This window comes from Ceratotherium simum, chromosome 9, assembly GCF_057802395.1.
Source record: "Ceratotherium simum simum isolate JZ-2026a chromosome 9, ASM5780239v1, whole genome shotgun sequence".
NCBI lineage: Eukaryota > Metazoa > Chordata > Mammalia > Perissodactyla > Rhinocerotidae > Ceratotherium > Ceratotherium simum.
This window is the reverse complement of record NC_141908.1, coordinates 57,222,317-57,240,114: the sequence shown is the minus strand read 5'-3', so window position 1 is coordinate 57,240,114 and position 17,798 is coordinate 57,222,317.

The following is a 17,798-nucleotide window of genomic DNA, read 5'->3' as shown; positions in this document are numbered from 1 at the left end:
GAATTATAAAAACCAAAACTTCCGGTGCGCTCAATTCCATTGCAGAAATGTTTCAAACAAAGCAATGAGTGATTAAAAGGTTAGGAAATAAGTCTCATGAGCAAATTTTAATTTTGCCTTGTATGTTTCCATGTATCATTCTGTAACACCTCAAGTCTTATGTCTGTGAGTGCCAGCTGATAGTGCTACCTTTGTGGATTAGGTGGAAGTCTCAGGCCAGTGTTCAAGCTCAGGGATAGCCTCGGAGGAAGAGAGCTATGAATGATAAAGGTAGGTTTTGACAGTCACAGGTGTTAATCCAGCAGGAAGTATGTAACAAGTATTTTTCTGTCTGGAAAAAAAATCATACCTGAGTGGACTCCTTTGAGAATAATAAAACTACATAATAAAGGGTACACCAGTGCATGTAACTTATTTAAAACTCTAAACAGCATTTAACATAGTTTCACATTATAAGCTATATATGTGAAATCATGGGATTTTAGGTTTTTTTGGGTGAGGTTAAGGAATACACAAAGACTGGAATTAAAGTTTAGGCGTATACAGGAGCTTGTGGGTCATTGCGATTTATCTAATCTTAGGTTTTTATGAATGCTCTCGAATATAGAGAGGGCTGAGTGAACTCGCTCTAGAGATGACATTAAAATGCCAACTTCGAAGAGGATAAATAGTGGGGAGACTCCATAGGCATTGGAAGAAGAGGATGAGGGGAAAGGACAATATAATTTGGTTCTAAGCAGGTCAAATATGTTGATAAAATGATGAGATCTGAATATAAGGTGCCTGGAAATCATGCGCTCCCTGTGCTTTCTCTGCTTCTGACTCTGGAGGAAACATGCATTCTTAAAGATAGTATTCGAGTGTCACCCCTGTCGGACTGTCCAGATTTTCTAGAGAGTTAGCTGCACCATCAAGTGTTTTTTAACAGCATTTTGTTAAGGCTCTTTACCAGTCTAATTGCTTGTACTGTTGACTATGTAGGTGAGCTTCCCAAATAGGCTGAACAACAATTATGCCTGTTGTATTAGATGCATCAGTGGTGAGAAAAGATGCTGTGTGGAGTTTATGACAAGTTCCCATGCCATTTGTAGCAGAGAAGTAAACACCTTTCAACAAATGGCTTCTGTGTGCTACTTGGTAGATATGTAGCACCTGATGATGGGATGCTCACTAGCCGTGTAGCCAAAACCACCAATAATGAGCTGGGTTCCATCAGTCTCATCAAGTCTTAAAGTGGGGCAGAGTTGTGTAACAATCCATTGTAGGATGGAAGATACGTCTAGGATCAAACACAATTATGGCCAGAGGGCACAGTATGCTATGTAAACAGGTAGGCCAAACTCCCACGTCACGTACCACTGTGACACCAGTGTTTCTCCCTTAGCTCACATGTATTGCCACTGATTCTGTGTGGCCAGTTGATGGAAGAGAAAAATGCCTGAACTTGCCTCATGGATGGGTAAGGCCAGTACATGGGTGCAAACTGAAAATAGATGATGGCTATACTGCAGCCCCACTCAGGGGTGGCCTTGAAAAAGAGTGATGAGGGGAAATCCTCCCAAAGGGTAGAGTTTCAGGCAGTACCCCTGGCTATCCATATGTATGGAAGGTGGCCCAAGGTTAGAATATACTTGAACAGTGGCAACTGGTTTGGCCAGCTGGTCAGGGGCCTGTAAAGAAATAGCCTGGAGGATTGGGGACAAGGAGGTCTGAGATAAAGGCATGTGGATGTGCATGAAGTGTGAAGAGCTTTGTACTGCATGATGACTCCTACCATAAAGTATCCGTGGTGGAAGAGGCCCTGAACAACCAAGCTGACAAAATGATTTGGTCAGTTGACATCATCCAGCATCTGGCATTGGAATAGCCACTGTAGCAGGATTGGAGGCTACCAGTGGGCCCAATGGCATGGGTTCCCACATACCAAGGCTGATCTAGTTACACCCACTGCTGAATGTTCGGACTGCCAACAACAAAAACCAATGCTGAGTCCCCATTCCTCGAGGAAACCCATCAGCCACTTGGTGGCACATTGATTTACAATGGTCCCAGCAAGGGGCAGTGATTCATTTTGGCAGGAATAGACACTTATTTCAGGTGATTCACCTTTCCTATCTGCAGTGCCTCAGCCAGCATCGCTGAGGACTTGCAGATTCTTCCTATCACATGGGACCCACTTTAGAGCAAAGGAGACACAAGAGTGGGCTAATGACCATGGACTCTACTCATTATATCACACTGCATCATCCAGAAGCTTCTAGCCTGAGTGATGGAACAGTCTGTTGAAGGAATACCTAAAGTGGGTGCCGTTCTCCAAGATGAAGTGTAGACTTTACATTAATGGTCTTGATATGGTTCTGTATTTTCAATAGGTGGATACATATGTCCAGGAATCAAGGAATGGAAGCAGGAGTGGCCTTGTTTCCTGTCATTCCTAGGGGAGAATTTATGTTTCTTGTGTCTACAACTCTGGGCTGTGCAGTTTAGAAGTCCTGCTTCCCAAAGGTGAAAGACTTCCACCAGCAGACCCGGAAAGAGTGTCATTGAACTATAAGCTACATCAACTGTCTGGCTACCTCAGGCTCCTTATGCCAAGAAACTAGCAAGCAAAAAGAGGAGTCACCATCCTGGCAGGGATAATTGATCCAATCAATCATAAAGAGGACGTAGGGCTACTGTACAACAGTTGGAGCAAGGAGGAATATATTGGTACCCAGGCAATCCACTTGGGCACCTCTTGGTACTGTCTTGTCCAATTTTGATTATAAGTAGACAAATGTAGCAGCCTTGATGAGCCTGAAAGATCATAGGACCAGGGATTCAGAACTTCTAAGGATCAAGGGCTGGGTTCATCTCTAGTAAGTCACTGAGACCAGCAGAAGTGCTAGCTAAGGGTGAAGAGAACCTAAAATGGATAGTAAAGGAGAAAGATGATGATTATCAGTTATAGCCCCAAGGGCCCAGTTTCAGTGTTGGGGACTGTAATTCATTCCACTAAACTCCTTCTTATAAGTTTCCTCTAGGGAAAGAGGCTTTACCCTGGAATCCTGAGAATGCTCCCAGAATTTATGCAAAGAAGTGGATCCAAGCAATGCAAGGGGTGGATTATAGTGAATACTGTGGTCTGTCATCCAGATCCCACACCAGGACTGAAGGACTTACCACCCCAGCCGCAGGAAGTGCTGCAGGCTGGCAGACCTCAGCTGTCAGCAGGACCAGTTACACAATTTGTAGGGCCTAGTGCAAAAGGAAGATGTAGGGCTCCTTGTTAAAAAATGAATAAGAATTTTAAGGCAGAGACAGCAGAGTATTAAACTAAGTGTGGGGTATTTCTAGGCATGGGGCCCTATGTGACTACACAAGTCACACATCTATGAAGCCAGCCCTGGCTATCAGCCCTCTTCAGGATTACCTCAGTTGAAAAGAGTCACTTCATCCAAGGTCACATCCTCTTTTTTGGGCAGCCTGCATCCAATGACTGGTCAACAAAGACCTGACCCTCTTGCTTAAATTTGGAACAGTTCCGTGGAGCCAGTCACCTTGAGAGTTTCCCATGGCGTCAGCTGAGAACTTGGTTGAGACTATATTGCAACCCAACTCCTCCTCTGCCCCATCTCGATTTCTTCCTTCCACAGGTGGTGATTCCAAACACCTTCCCTAATAAACCTCCTGCACACTGTCTCTTTCTCAGTCTGCTCCCTGCAGAGCCCAACCTGAGATATGGAGTTACAGTTTAGTGAGAAAAGATATTAATAGAAAAATCAGATAAACTGTGTAATTTATAAATCATACAAAATTACAACTCTGAAATACTCTGATTTCTCTTTAGATCATTTATCTTTGCCTTTTATTAAAATTTCTAGAGAAAGGACTGGTTTTGAATTTGTAGCCAATTTTTCCTGTGCAGGTCTCTGTGGGTGGTGTGTGTCTGTGTCCCAGTGGCGGGGCATATTTGCATTCTGAAAAGATTCCTCTTGACATCCAAATGGATATGTAAGAAATGAAATAGAAATGATCCTCATTTAAGGACCGTGAGTAAGACTACATCTAGAATAGCTGTACTGCAAGGGCCAAAGAACAGTTAAAATCATGAAAGAGCCCATTTTGTAATATGAGTTCTAAGAAGTATAGGCTCCAAACCTGAAAGCTTCCCAGTATTAGAACTAAGCAGCAGCTCTTAATAGGTTGGGGGAAAATTAATTAATTTTGTTGCATTAAAGCATAGCTTTACCAGAGCCAGCTCAGTCGCATAATTGTTAAGTTTTGGGTTCGGATCCCAGGTGTGGACCTACACATCACTCATCAAGCCATGCTTTGGCAGCGTCGCACATACAAAATAGAGGCAGATTGGCACAGATGTTAGCTCAGGGCCAATCTTCCTCACACACAAGTAAAGTACAGCTTTACCTGAAAAATTGTAAACTTGTGGAAATTATTGAAGATGTGGTCTACTCTGAACATTTTTACTAGCTTGACAACATATTCAGAATTATTCACAGACCACGATGGCTTTCTGCCACAGATAAAGCTGATATCAAAAAAAGGAAGTTTGGGCTTGTTGGAAGATAACAATAAACCAAGTCTTGCATTTATTGTGTTTAATCTACCATTTCCTGATTTCTTCATTTCCCTTTGTAATTTTTTTAGGTTAGAACTTATCAAAGGGGCCATCTGCAGAGAACAGTGTGCAGTGAAGATCTGGCAGCTGCTACTCAGTTGATCTGAACATCAGAGAGGTCAAAGTTGATGGAATGGAATATATGTGGGTTTCTTGTCTGTTTGGTCTGCGGCAAGAGTGGGGTGTTGTGGAAACAAGACCTGAACAAGCTAGTTCCTCCTATGCTGATAAGAAGGAGTGGATAACTGCAATGTGTCTACTGCATTTTGTGCTAGTAGATAGAACTGAAGTTAAAAAGACTTCCATATGTCTCAGAAAAAAGAGGCAGAAGACAGAGGCAAACTGTTTTCAAGTATATGGGTTAAAACCAAGGAAAGATGTGGGCTTAAAGATGTCTCTATTATACGTTTTTTAAATAAGGATGAAAAATTAGAGCTCACTGGGTGGTAGATTAAAAACTAAGAATTAGATGGTAGGTTAAGTGCTGGGTTCTATTACAAATATTTACATTCCTATTTTTGAACTTGTGCCTTCATTCTATTGCAATCTCCCTTATGGCCAGGTGGGGGTGTTACTGCACAGTGTTTGTTGATTTGAAATTCAGAAATTGATAGGAGTACCCATCTATGCCTGATTGCTTGGATCATTTTATTTGTTTTGCTTTATATTTCTTTCTTTCTTTTTTTTTGTGAGAAAGATTGGCCCTGAGCTAACATCTGTGCCCATCTTCCTCTATTTTGTATGTGGGATGCCACCACAGCATGGCTTGATGAGTAGTGCGTAGGTCCGCGCCCAGGATCTGAACCCGTGAAACCCGTGCTACCAAAGTGGAGCATGCAAACTTAACCACTACACCTTGGGGCCAGCCCCTTGCTTTATATTCTAAAGATTTTATTTATTTATTTTTCCCCCAAAGCCCCAGTACATAGTTGTCTGTCATAGCTGCACATCCTTCTAGTTGCTGTATGTGGGACGCGGCCTCAGCATGGCTGGAGGAGTGGTGCCTCTGTGCGCACCCGGGATCTGAACCCGGGCCGCCGGCAGCGGAGCGCACGCACTTAACCGCTACTTGCTTTATATTCTAATGAGTAAAGGTAGGTTTTAATAACAAAAGAAAGAAGACTAAGGATTTAATATTTTGTTCATGCTAATAAACAGGACTTAAGCAATAAAGGACTTAAGCAATGCCTTGTTTTCATTTGCTAATGGTAGGACAGTAATCAAGATTAGTGTTAATTAAGAATACCATCCCAGGGGCTGGCCCGGTGGTGCGAGCAGTTAAGTGCGTGTGCTCCACTGCGGCAGCCCGGGGTTCATCGGTTCGGATCCCAGGCGCACACTGACACACTGCTTGGCAAGCCATGCTGTGGCAGCGTCCCATATAAAGTGGAGGAAGATGGGCATGGATGTTAGCCCAGGGCCAGTCTTCCTCAGCAAAAAAGGAGGAGGATTGGCAGATGTTAGCACAGGGCTGATCTTCCTCACACACACACACAAAAAAAGAATACCATGCCATATGGTGGTACTTATGTCCTGTTGACAATCTTCTGCTTTGAAACACTGGGCCGGGAACAAATTCATATTAAGTTTTAGAGTTTTAAAGAATAATATAGCTAGACTTTATTAAGGATTTACTAATGTTTCCTGACACTGGACACAACATTTTACACATATATAAAGCCATTTTTCATGTAATAATTAAGTGAACAGCTCTGAGATCTGACTGCCTGGGTTTGAATTCCAGCTGCAACATTTAAACGGTTGGGTGATTTTGGACGAGTTGCTTAGCCTTTCTGTTCCTCAGTTTCTCGTCTCTACTATAAGAGTAATTGACTTCTGCTTCCTGCGTGATGAATAACAGATTCTGGGCCAGCCCTGCTACTGTAAACAACTATGAAATTGGACAGAAGACGCAAGGCAGCTGTTTTCAGACACTGGACAACAGCACAGACCATGAACCTGAAAGAGAGGAAACACATGAGGTGAGCCCCACAGCAGCACTAGCTCTTTGCCCACGGGCACATTCTAGACTGCAGTGTGGGGAAGTGGAATCTAAGGAGACTTAAGGCATACAGAGTTAGTGAGAGTTTATAGAGCAGGGTACCTGAGGGAAGGGAGCTGTATAGAGGAGCTTCCAAATCCTGCATAGGGACCCCCTTCAGTCTTTACCCAAATACCAGGCTGCACATGTGCAGGGTAAGATTCTGCGAGGCCCAGCAGAGAACAGTAATTTTGGAGGTCTTCCAGTGCTGGGAAACAGTCATTTGGTGATCAACATTGTCCTGCATATGTGACACATATTCAGAATGTGTCACATTTCCTGCTTTTTTTTGCCTCTCTCATAATTTTTTATATAGAGTATGCTGATGTTAAAGACGAGCAAAGCTAACACTAGTTAAAGCTGTAAGACAGATTTTATTCGGTACTATTGCAGTAGAGGAGAGACCCCAGCGTAACCTGAGCTCTGCTCCTCCAAAACAAAAGCCAGGAGGCCTTTTAAACACTGGGGCTTGCTAAAGGAAAAGTACCGAAGGACGTTAAGGAGTGTGATTAGGCTGTCTGTGCCTGCTGACTGACACTTGCTAAAGTTAGGCCCCTACTCTCTCATAGAGCCTGGGAAACAGGGGCCCTATCCTTCCTGATGATTACATTTCAAAGGAATGGCTCCCAGGTCCTTGAGAAAGCTATCTCTGGGTTGTAGAAGATTCATGTACATCTCAAAGGGACAGAGAAAGGATTTACAATTGTAAATATTCAAAAGGAAATCTTCTAAGAAAAGGAAGGTCAATGGCCTATGTCAGGTTAGAACAAACAGTAAATTGTGGGGCAGCTTTGAGCTTTTCCAGGCAGGAACTCAAGGCCCCCTGAGTTGTCCCACGGATGTGGCCTTAGGCTGCTAGAAGCCAAGCTAAGTTTGGTCCTCTCTGAGTGTGTGGGGGAGGGGAGAGGGGTGGGGTGGGGAGAGGTTGGAGTCCTTCATGCTGAGAGTTTTTGCAGTTCTCACTGGATGTAGCTGATTCTCCATTGTTGTGAATCTGGATTTTATTGTCTTCCTTATGAGAGTATTGAGTTTTTTCTGGCAGGTAGTTAATTTACTGATGGATCATTTTGATTCTTTTGAGGCTGTTGTAAAGCTTTGTTAGTGTGGGTCTAAAGAAGCCCTTTTCTAAAGCCTAGAGTAGCCCTACTCCTAAAGTATGGTCCCTCTAGGATGCCAGCTAAGTGCCTGTGGTGTTCTGCGAGGTCTCTCCATTCTGGCTGGTCCAAATGCCAACATCTCGCAGCACTGGAGGACCTCTAGAATCTCTATTCAGCTTACTGCTTCCCTGCAGCCGTTCTCTGCTGGACCTAGCAGAGTCTCCCCTTGCACATGTGCAGCTTAATATTTGGCCAGAGGTTGAATTAACCTAAAAGAAGGAAAGGAAGAACAGAGGATGAAAACCAAATGGGACAAATAAAAAACACACAATAAAGCTGTAGAGCTAACTCCAACCATATCAATATTTACATTAAATATAAATAACTCCAATTACAATGAGAGTAACAATAGGATGTAGTATCTAACTTTTATTGTGTGAAGATTAAATACAATTATACATAATAGATAGAAAGTGGCAGAGCTGGTATTTGGACCAAGTATATTTTATTTCCCAGCCAGTAGTCTTAATCGTTAAAGGTTGTCAGGTTCAATCCCAGCTGATGTTTGGGTTCCACTTTGCCACACCCCAACAAATCTCCCAGGCTTGAACCATCACAGAGACAACCCATTGAACGACCACAATTTTGTAATATTTTGTATAGAAAGAATAGAAAGAGAAGTTAGTCTTTCCTCCAGCATAGTTGAATGGAAAGGATTTTAAGGTAGTAAATCCTTCCTTAGAGTAGAGTAAAAAAATCTGTAATTTCTACTCATTGATCATTCCCGTGCTCTGTGAATCAGAGAACAAATCTCATCTTTCCTCAGGTCATACTTTCGTCTTTTTAAAGATAGTTATTATGATTCTTTCACTCTAGGGCAGGTTGAGGTAAGCCCTGCCAGAGAGGTCAACACCAACCAAATTGGCTGAGGCAAGGTCAGGGCTAGATCCAGGTTTTGTGGGATCTAAAGCTTATACAGTTTGGGGGACGCTCTCTTAAAAAAAGTTACAAATAATAAATTAGATACGAAAGTTAATAGTTATTTTAAATGAAAATAGAAATCACAGTAAATTAAAATTTAAAAAATTTTATCTAAAAGTACCACAAAATCAGAAAAAGTTTGTAATGATTTTGTGAATTAATTGACTGACACACCTATATAATACTCCCCCCTGCCCAAGTTTTGGGTTAGACAGTTTTTTATATGCTCTCCATATGATTTCTTTTTATACAAAAACAGTGGATAGTTTTATAATATTTTCTATGGAGACTGAGTGAAAATTGATTTTATTACTGATAGTTTGATTGACCAAATTGTATTTTTTTATTATTGATAGAAGTTTCTTTCGGCTTCATAACTCGTTATAAATAATGTCACGCATTTTTTGGGATTGTGGTCAAATTTGAGAAAAGTTCTACCAAGGTTTTTTCATACGTGAATGGTAAGATTTGGAAAAATTTTCTACAGACTTGCTTCTGGCTCTCTATTCATTTATCAGTTAGCTACGGCTGCATATGACTACCCCCAAAACTTAGTCGCTTTAAACAATAACCATTTATTTAGCTCAGGAGCGCCTGGGTTTGCTGGGCACTTCTGGTCTTGGCCACACTTGACTGATCTGGGCTAGGCTCATTCATCCGTTTCCAGTTGGCTAGTGGCTGGCTGCCTGGTCTAGAAAAGGCTCATGTACATGGCTGAATATTATTAGATAATTATAATTATGAAATGTGTACTGAGCCAGAGTGGAGAAAAAGTGTCATCATATTTCCTACCCTCCCCCATAAGGAGGTCGTTACCGAGGCACCTGAGGAAGTGCCCTTCCCCATAAAGACTTCTGAGTGGAGGCACCTGGGCTAGGAAAGCAGCTATGAATGAGCAAGACTGGCCAGGAGGGCCCAAGACTTTGACTGTAAATCCTTCTACAGACTGCAGTGCCCTGGCTGTGCACAGAGTCTGGTGTGGGGAGGGCGGGTTTCCTCCTTGAGGCCTGCTAGGAAAGCCTTTGTAATTGCCTGTGGCCAGGCTGGAAAAATTACACATAGGGTTTTGGCTAGGAGCTGGACTCCTAAGTAAGCAATTCCAGTTAAAACATCTTATTTTGCAAATTTTAAGAAAGCATATGACAATATGAACACCTTACTAGGGTCCCTCCCAGGGCCTTGGAAAGGTCCCATGACCTGAGGAGCCCTGAAGCTTCACTGAAGCTTTGTTCTGAGTGGTGACAAATTGGGAAACCATTTTTTGGTCATGTAGGTCAAGGGGTGAACATATGGTAAACTGGATACAAAGCTAAGAACTGAGTAGGTAGGGTGATTCTCTGAGCAGAGCGTCTGCTTTTTATGCAATGGATGCCTCCCTGAAGACGCTGACAGAGGCTGCTGTTATTTTGGTTTATCAGCCGAGTGCTGCCCCATTTTACAGTTCGCTAAGCCTCCCTGCTTTGAAGTTATGGAATTCTTGATGAGTATTTTTCAATTTTGTGAGCGTCTGCATTATTTCAAATTGTGTATCAGTTACATTGTACTATTTAAAATTCACATAATTCCAGTTTGCATAAAATGTGACCACAGTCTACACTGAACGAATGGCTGATAAACACCCCACCTAGTGGGCAGGAACAGTAGTTATTTGTTTATTACATTATGACTCTTTTTAAACTGTGTAATCCTGGTATGTCTCTTTTTTGTGGAGGCACTCATTAGAAACCTACAGCTTATGTAATGTTACTTGGATGAAAGCAAAAATCTGGAGTCACTTAAAAGTGTGTCTCTTTGGTACAGCATTACTATATAAATTGACAACCACACAGGTACCTTTTGAAGCTAGAAAGAGCACTGGGTTGGGAGTCGAGAAATCTGTTTTTTAGGTCTCCGCCATCAATTATGATTAATAATGATAATGATGAGGAGGAAGACAACAATGATAATAATAACACCATTTATCAAATACTAAGTGCCACGTGATGTAACATTGTATGTGTGTAGTCTTTATAGCCACTCTGCAAGATAGGTGATATTATTTCCCTTTTATGAGTAACATGAAATTTAGAGAGGTTGTGATTTATCCAGAATTAAAGCCTGCTAAGTACCTGAACCCGGGCTCAAAGGCTGAGCTAACTCCAAGCCCATGTCATTCCTGATCAGCCATTCCTGATCAGCCATGTCACTTTACCCCTCTGTGCTCTGTTTAAAGATAGTATTCAAAAGGTAAAGTCTTAACTCATGCAAACATAATGAACACATGTCAAAGATTTTATTCAGCTCATTAAGTAATGAGGGAACCAGGAAGATGCCCTGCCCAGTTCAGAGAGCATTGTGGAGCTAGGGTGTTTATTTATAGGAGAATAAGATTGCTGGGTGAGAGATAAAACTGGTTAAACTATAACCTTTGTGGTTATCTGTTCCACTAGACAGAAATTTGCACTTCTCCCAGAAAAAAAGTCTGTAAGTTAACATGCGTCGCTAAGTCTAGGACTTTAAATCAAGAATAAACAGCAAGTTGAAGTATATTACCCTGGATGATCTGGGGGCAGCCTTTACTCCCATATGTCAATGAAAGGACATATTTTGGGCTCTATTTTCAGCTTACTGTTGGGCAAATGAGTCATTTGACATGCAGGAGAATTATGTTGGAAACTGCTCAATAGGAAGCCATCACCAAGGCCCCAGTGCCAAAAGGAAAGCTTGTTAATTCAACTTCCCTTGAAGGCTAGTAACTTGTGATAATGGTGACATGGGTTACTTGGTCCTGCTGGGTCCCAGCTTGTGAGCTTCTTTCTGATCAAAGTTACCCTCATGGGCGGACTGTGGTTAAACAGGCTCTTTAATTGCTATCTCCATGAAGTTCTGTTATCCTGGTCCAAGAGATTGAATTGGCAATCTTAACTTCTTTACTTTTCTTTTACACAAGAATGCAATTTTAAAAAACTTTTCGCTTTGAAGTACTTATAGATTCACAGGAAGTTGCAAAGATAATACAGAGAGATCCCCTGTACCTTTCACCCAGTGTCTCTGAATGGTTACATGTTACATAAATATAGTGTAATGTCAAAACAAGGAAATTAACAATGGTACAATATGTGTATATATCTATGTCATTTTTTTAATTAAAAATTTTTAAAATTCTGGTAAAGTGCACATATCATAAAATTTACCATCTTAATTTTTAGGTGTGTAGTTCAGTAGTGATAACTACATTCACATTGTTGTGCAACCTGTCTCCAGAACTCTTTTTCTCTTGCAAAAGGGAAACTCTTTTTTTCTCCTGCAAAACATTAACTCCCCAATTCCCACTCCCTCAGCCCCTGGCAGCCACCCTTGTACTTTCTGTTTCTATGAATTTGACTATTCTAGGTACTTCATATAAGTAGAATCATACAGTGTTTGTCCTTCTGTGACTGGCTTATTTCACTTAGCTTAATGTCTTCAAGGTTCATCTGTTATAACATGTATCAGAATTTCTTTCCTTTTAAGGCTGAATAATATTCCATTGTGCGTATATGCCACATTTTGTTTATCCCTTCTTCTGTCAATAGACACTTAGATTATTTCTACCTTTTGGCTATTGTGACCAATACTGATATGAAGGTGGGTGTACAAATAACTCTTTGAGACCCTGACTTCAATTATTTGGGTATTTTTAGAGGATAAATTGTGTCCCCTCAAAATTCATAAGTTGCAGTCCTAACGCCCAGCATCTCAGTCTGTGATGACAGAAGATAAGGCCTTTAAAGAGATGATTAGGTTAAAATGAGACCTTTAGGGTGGGCCCTAATCCAATCTGACAGGTTTCCTTATAAAAAGAGGAAATTTGGACATACTAAGAGACACCATGGATGCCTGCAAACACAGAGTGACAACCATGTGAAGAGACAGCAAGAGGGTGACCACCTGCAAGCCAAGGAGAGAGGCCTCAGAAGAAACCAAACCTGTCAACACCTTGATATTGGAAGCCAAGAACTGTCAGAAAATAAATTTCTGTTGTTTAAGACACCCAGTCTATGGTATTTTGTTATGGCAGCCTTAGCAAACTTATACAGGTATATACCCAAAAGTGGAATTGCTGGATCATATGGTAGTTCAGTTTTTAATTTCTTGAGGAACCGCCATACTGTTTTTCCGTGTCAGCTGCACCATTTTACATTCCCACCAATAGTGCACAAGGGTTCTGATTTCTCCACATCTTTGCTGACACTCATTTCTGTTTTTGTTTTTAATAGTAACCATCCTAATGGGTTTGATGTGGTATCTCATTGTGGTTTTGGTTTCCTTAATGATTAGTGATGTTGAGCATCTTTTCACGTGCTAGTTGGCCATTTGTATACTTTCTTTGGAGAAGTGTCTATTCAAGTCCTTTGCCCATTTTTTAATCAGGTTGTTTTTTTGTTGTTGAGTTGTAGGTTCTTTGTATTTTAAAAGTCCTCTCTTTAGGCCTAAACCCTGGGAGAACTGATGACCATCAGGAAGAAGAGGCTTCAAGGAACATAACTTTGGAAAGAGAGGGGGATATAGATATGTAGGGTAACTGTATAATTTATTTTCCAAAACAGGACACATTTGAAAGAGGGTTCTAAAAGTAATTAAAATTATATATATATTTTAAAATATTTACTTATTGACCAACAAATTCATTTTATTATATTGGTTGGACCTATAAAATAATTCTATTCAAAACCAATTTTCAAAAAATAATCTCACCATCCCAAGAAAATCATAGTGAATATTTTAGTGCATTTACTTCCAGGATGTCTTTTTTCAATTTTTAAAATCATATTTGTGATCAAAGTACATGTGCAAAGATATATCCAGGTTTTTTTCTTATTACAAATGGTGTTTTTCTGTGATATTAAAATTCCTTGTAAAAAAACATAATTTTCAAAGATAAAATTCTCTTTAAAAAATAAAAATCTAGAATATTTTTTAAAAAGTCCTATTTCTAAAAAGTAAAATATGTATCTAATCAATATCATATTTATTATCTGAACATTAAAAAAACCCTAGCAGAATAATTTTTTTAGTGCGTATTTGTGTACATTAATCAATTTCTTAGACATCTCACTCTAATACTGTGTCACTGACATTTTCTGAAGTGTATATTTTTTGGGATGGTCTTATTATTTTTATTTTTTTCTTAAAATTTCCTGCAGTAATCTTTGAAGTTGCAATTTATGGTAAATAAATTTACAGTTGTTGACATCTTCAATTGCTTCTTCTCAGTAGACAATAATATTTTTAACTGAGAAACTACTCTTTCTATTAGTGCTAAGGGACTTAGTAAATTTGGGGCAAATTCTGCTAAATAGAGTATATTCTAAAATCTAATGCTTTTTTGTTGTGAAATGTGTAAAACTTCAACCCAAATATTTTCACGGGTACTGTCCCTTTGCCCTCAATCAGAATGCCTTAAGCAACAAATAGGTTGCAAAGATAAAATATGTCAAATTTTCTCTATTTATGATTCTTTTGAATATTTTGCCAAATTTAGATGCTGCAAAACCATTGCATGTTCTTGTTCATTCCATTCAGATAAAGAATATAAATTTATCCAGTTAAAAGTAGGAGCTCCATCAAAAGACTCATTTTAAAAGCCTAGATATTCCAAAGCTCAGTGTTAGAGAATTTAAAGATTACATCTACATTGTTTGAGCTCTCATCATTAAATTTGATCATTTCCTTCCTTTGCTTGGGGTAAAATTCAGTGTCATCCAAAGAAAATAAAAACACTAATTCAAAAATATATATGCGCCCCCATGTTCATTGCAACATTATTTACAATAGCCAAGGAATGGAAACAACCTAAGTGCTCCCTGACAGATGAATGGATAAAGGAGATGTGGTATATATATACACGAGAATATTATTCATCTATAAGAAAGAATGAAATCTTGCCATTTGTGACAACATGGATAGACCTTGAGGGCATTATGCTAAGTGAAGTAAGTCAGACAGAAAAAGACAAATATGGTGTGATCCTACTTATATGTGGAATCTAAAAAATAACAACAATAAAAACCAAGATCATAGATACAGAGAACAGGTTGATAGTTGTCAGAGGCAGGGGTGGAGGCTGTGTGAAATGAGTTAAGGGATTCAAAAGGTACAAATATCCAGTTATAAAATAAATCATGGGGATGTAATGTACAGCATGGTGACTATAGTTAATAATACTGTACTGCATATTTGAAAGTTGCTAAGAGGGTAGATCTTACAAGTTCTCATCACAAGAAAAAAAAATTTTGTAACTATGTATAGTGACAGATGTTAACTAGACTTATTGTGGTGACCATTTCACAATATATACAAATACAAAAATCATTATATTGTACACCTGAAACTAATAAAATGTCATATGTCAGTTATGCCTCAATAACAAACAAAGACCAGCAACAACAAAAAAAGAAAATGAACCTTCTGCTGCTGTTTGTGTTAAATCATTATCTTCAGGCGTGATGTTCTTAAAATCACAACTAAATTTTCAAGTAAATGCTAATGCTTCTTCGGCAGATTTGAATCTTTTGTTTGTTTTTAATATTCTGGTTTTCATGCTGCTTTAAACCAGGGTTTAGCTGAGATGGGATTTTGTTATTCCATAGTCAGATCTGTTTTGTGCCAATTGAAACTGCTGAATTCACCCAGGTCGTTGCACTAACAGGAGTCTGAATTTAGCATGATATCTTTAGTCCACCCACCATTATAGAAGTAGTGGCCAGATGTAGTAGTTTGGTGGACAACCTAAATAAAAAGCTGGAGGCAGGCCATCATTGAGGACGGTCCCATTTAGAATGTGGTTTTCTGTATTCCTTCTTTCTCCATCTTTAGAGATGAATGCATTACTGGATGAGTCTACCTGGGAATGGATGCTGCTGATTTTTTCTCCTCCATTGTTAACTGTTGTATTTTCCCATTTAACTGAATTAATCACTTTAACGGAAATGGAGAATCCTTTTTATAATTGAGGTTTCAAAACACACTTGCTTATGTGGTTTTAATGTTACACAGTGATGAAAAAAAATTGAATTTATTTTTTTCTTTGTGAAAAAAAGCATTCTAACCAGATACAGTACTTTCATTTTCTGCTGTCTGCAGTCTCTAAGGGGAGCTGTATTCATTCATCCATTCACTAAATATTTCTTGCATACCTACATATGCCAAGCACTATTTTAGGTAAAGATGATGGATTTGTAAGAGAATCATTTTGGACGTCTCAGCTCTAGCAACTGGCTAAATATTCAGTTCCATGTTATTTGACGACAACTTTTTTACTTCTTCTGCTTTTCCATTGTGCAACTCGCCTCCTCCTGCTTTGTGAATACCATTGTGGTAGGCTGAATAATAGCCTCCAAAGATGTCCTCATCCCAATCCCCAGAATCTGTGAATGTTACCTTGTATGACAAGAGATTTTGCAGATATGATGACTTTAAGGATCTTGAGATGGGGAGATTATCCTGGACTATCTGGGTGGGCCCTAAATATAATCACAAGTGTTCTTGTAAAAGGAAGGAGGGAGATTTGACTGTAGAAGAGGAGAAGGCAATGTGACCACAGAAGCAGAGATTAGAGTGATGTGGCCATAAGCCAAGGAACGCAGGCAGCACCAGAAGGTGGAAGAGGCAAGGAACAGATTCTCCCCTGGACCCTCCACATGAAACCAGCCCTGCCAACGCTTTGGTTTTAGTCCTGCAAGACTCATTTTGGATTTCTGGCCTCCAGAACCGTAAGAGAACAAAAATCTGTTGTTTTGAGCCACTGAGTTTGTGGTAATTTGCTATAGCACCAACAGGAAATTAATACAACTATAGACCTAAGTTTTGAGTATAATTTAACTTATATAAGTGGAGTCTAGGATATGTCTAAAATCAGTAATGTCACTCATGAGTTAGCAGTTTTGCAAATTCTCTCCGTTGGCTAGAAAAATTATTGAGGAATTCTTCCTTTTGGCTCCCCAAAACTATTGAGAAGGCAGTATAATGTGAGATGGCTCTTTGCAGATAGACAGATTCTTCCAGAATTTGTCCAATTTGAAGTGTGGATAATAATACCCACATTGATTTGTTGTCAGGATTTGTCACAGATGCTAACAAATTAAAAATAAAGCATCTAAATTAATCTAAGGGGTTCTAACATAATACTAGCTTTAGGCATTTTCACCAATTCAGCTAGACTGTCTGTGGAAAAACATCTTTTTCACTGAACAAAATTAAAGAGTTTCGAGTGTTCTGTTAAATATCATTAACCATGTTGGCAAAATTTTGAGGAATTTAAAAAATGACTTTGAACTCTCAAGGCTGGTACTAGGACCCTGAACAGTAGTGACTGAAAAAGCTGTGCTAGGAATGCTCCCAGCCCTGCCATCGTCCCGGGTAATCAAGCCTGGACACATGCCCGGACAGCTGCTAGTTAGGTGCCTGGGTATCCAGGTACCACTTAGAAGTAAATGTACAAAATCTAAAGGCTGGTGCAGACCTATGTTGGTGACACAAGTGGTGGTGTTGAAACGGATCACTGAGAACCAGTCTTGCCCAGAATTGTGGTGGGATATCACCCTGTGTATTTTACAAACACTTAACGACACAGTGCAGAAAGATAGACATGTGCATCCCTGCCCCTCACTATGTTAAGATCAGAAGGAAGGAGAAAATGAATCAAGTCACCTAGTTGTTTTGGGAACAAAAGGATGCCTATGCCTGGTAGGTAATTGCTTTGCCACTTTGTCACCTGTTAAGCTGTCTTAATCGTGAGCCTTCATTTGCTTAAGATGTCGGGCATGCTGGTTCATCACAGCAACTTTTAAAGAATTCCTTCTTCGTTAGATCTCATTTTGAAAGCATTAAAGCTAAACGTTTCTTAAATAATTTGCCATTTTCTCTAAGAGCAAAGGCTGCAACGAAGGTCTTAGAATTCAGTCACAAATGTATGCTCTTACAATTATGTATTAAAGTTAAACAAAGCCAGGTTTAACAAGATGATTCATGCCATGTATAGTTTGTATCAATTTTACAAAAGAAATCCAATTAAAACCTAGAGGATCTAATCTTGGTTTGA